This window comes from Dipteris shenzhenensis, chromosome 18 (genome assembly GCF_047967505.1).
Source record: "Dipteris shenzhenensis isolate YYH24624 ecotype China chromosome 18, Dip_SZ_1.0, whole genome shotgun sequence".
NCBI classification, from domain to species: domain Eukaryota; kingdom Viridiplantae; phylum Streptophyta; class Polypodiopsida; order Gleicheniales; family Dipteridaceae; genus Dipteris; species Dipteris shenzhenensis.
The window spans coordinates 9,470,227-9,473,131 of record NC_141613.1 but is presented as its reverse complement, the minus strand read 5'-3'; the positions used below and the strand labels follow the sequence as shown (position 1 = coordinate 9,473,131).

At 41.7% G+C, this 2,905-nt stretch overlaps 1 pseudogene; it reads right to left on the bottom strand.

Moving 5' to 3' along the window:
* Positions 1-283: 283 nt before the first annotated feature.
* Positions 284-1,000, bottom strand: LOC147890772 (germin-like protein subfamily 1 member 8 pseudogene; annotated as a pseudogene).
* Between the last annotated feature and the right edge of the window lie 1,905 nt (positions 1,001-2,905).

The following is a 2,905-nucleotide window of genomic DNA, read 5'->3' as shown; positions in this document are numbered from 1 at the left end:
ATAGATTAATTGTCAACGCATATGAGATCCCAACGTGTGTAAGTGCCATGTAAGAAATATGTGATTGTAAAGGTGGTAAATTGCCAAGTGAGAAAACGAAAAAGGCATATGTGAACTTAACTTTTAACCACTTATTAAATTTAAATGATTATGTGAGTGAAGTGTCTTGCGCGAAGATCTCACCCGCAAATCCACAATATCACATGCTGATACGTCTAAAAGTTTAGAGTGGCGAGTATATATTCTAGATTAGATATGTGAACGGGACTGTGGAGTTCTCACATTAATATAGAGTCAAAGCAACGCTCTGGACGAGGCGGGCAACTTCCTCTTCGTTGATGCCAAAGCCCACCTCCAGCACATCCGGTTCAACTAGAGGAGAGGACGCAAAGAGAGCCTGGGGAATGTGTAATATGCCTGGGTTTTGGCTGTTGAATGAGGCAAATGCCACAGCTGGTTCCGGACTCAGGTTAATCTGGAAGTGCAGGAGGCCTCTGGGAAAGACTGTGATCTCGCCAGCGTTTAGTGTCTGTGCGTGAAGAGTGTAGTTGGTATCAACGAAACCTAGGTAGAGAGTACCCTGGGCTACCCACAGGATCTCGCTGGCACGGGGGTGAACGTGAGGCGGATTAAGGCCATAGAGGGGAGCAAAGTCGATGCGAGCGAGGGAAACACCCTGCATGTTGACGCCAGGGAAGGTTAGTGCGTCTGCAATAGTGACGCTGGAGCCGAGGCCATTGTCAGTATTGCCTCCGTTCTGAAGGAGGTTAGACTTGAAGTCAGCTGGAGTGACCAGAGCGGGATTCTTGCACAGCAAACCATTAATAAAAATGCCCCAAGTTGCATTTGGCTCAAGGCCCACGCAAAAATCTTGCAAAGGATCAGGATCCGCGGAAACACGAGAGCATCTGATCACGATGATTATCAACAAAGCAATTGCCACAGACCAATTCACAGCTGCTGATGGGCTACTGTACTTGTAGGACGAAGAGGAGGCCATGATGGGCATAGACTGATCGCGAATGAGCGTATTGTCTTAGGTGTGTCTGTGTGTGTCACAGCTACTACTCATGCGCTATTTGGGTTTCCCTTCCACTGGAAGAGACACTCTTCGAAAGGTATTTTGCATCCACATGTGATTTCATGCGTGACGGGTCTAAAGGTCTAGAGCACGTTACTTCGTGGTAGGTGATTTCCAAACGATAACTATGACACTCACAGATCAGAGAGCGACTGGCAATCCAGTGAAGATGAATAGATTATATGCTAACTTTCAGACTGACAGAATAACATCGATACAAAAATGTATCCAAGAGCTTCAAGGAACCTGAGCAACGTGTTAGCCTGGCTAGCGTAGGTCGGTGGAAAATAAATCTCTATACAACAATTAATAGCCGAAAGTCAAGCGTCTCCCTCAATCATTACGAGCACCACACTTGTCTCGAGCTCCCATATCCACATTTATCAATTGATAATAATTTTAAAAATGTTGTTTTGACGAAGACTTTGTCAAAATAACAAAGAGATTCTCACAAACATATCGAAGATCATAAGAGAAGTAGGTTCAAAGAGATTCTCACAAACATATTGAAGATCATAAGAGAAGTAGGTTGTACTCCTCGCATTAGAATATTGTACTTTGTCTTGTCGTAAAGATATACACATGATTTTGTTGTAAATATATACTCTACATGGTTTTGGGAAATTTTACTTTTAGTTGAAACATTTTAGTAGGTTTGTTACCATTCATGAATTTTGTAAAGCTCAAGATCATCATACATGATTATTGTTCTCTTAAGCCTAGATTAAATACTCAAGAAGGGAGTTACTTCCTTTAATAAATATTTCAACACTACCCTCGGTAGTAAATCACTTTTGATGTCCAAGTACATACGTAGGTACATCTATGAATATAATATTGAATAGAGTAACTTACATTTGTCAAATCTCTTAAGTGAGGACACAACTATGTTACGTCCCTCGCAATTGAAACTATTAATAAGTCAAATTTAGCGTCACCAAACGAGACTTCTTAACATAGACAAACATGTTCTAATCCATGTCATTGATTAGGTCATCAAGTTCGTGAAATAGTTAATCATAAAGGTTTACTTAGATAAAGATTCTTTAATGCGATTTTGGGAAAAAACCACAAGCTTGTATAGAGGAAAGCGTTGTTCTATAGGGAAAAATGATGATGGCACAGATGATACAGATGACTCTTATGTTCCTCTCTTTTAAGTCTATTGCTGTGACAAACTTAGAAGCCTTCAAACTCAGAAGCGTTCAAACTCATGAGTGTATGTTAGAAATGTTTTGCTAAACAAACTTCTCCCCATGGGAGCTGGCTGTTCTACTCTAAAGAACATGTATTGATCATATTTTTTATGATATAATATACTACAAACTTTTTTCAGCCCTAAAAAAAAAACTCTAAGGGATTTTATTAATATTCCTTGAATGGACATGTGATTGCCTTATGCCAATAGTGTATACACCGCTCGCATAGGGCATGATTTGGCGATGTGGCATGTATGCTTACAGATGAAGCAAGCATTCGCGGATGGCCCAAATCATACTTGATGAACCGTCAAGAGGCCATCTGGGAGACAGACTTTGATGAAGTGTGGCATGACCTAGGTGCGATCCCAGAGATCCAAGCATGCTTCCTTTGGAATGGAAATCTCATGGATGGGGGAATAAGCAGGGTCCTACCCAGCATCACCACCAACTACCCAAGTGCATTGCCAAGCGAAGGGGTGGTTGGGGAACTCCACCCACATAGAGAAATTCATCGATTCTAAATGAGGGGCACAAGGGGAAGACCAAGACTGAAGCTCTAGAAAACTGATAGGACCTTCCCAACACGTCGTTGCAAAGGGCCTCCGATAAAAAGCATAAGAGG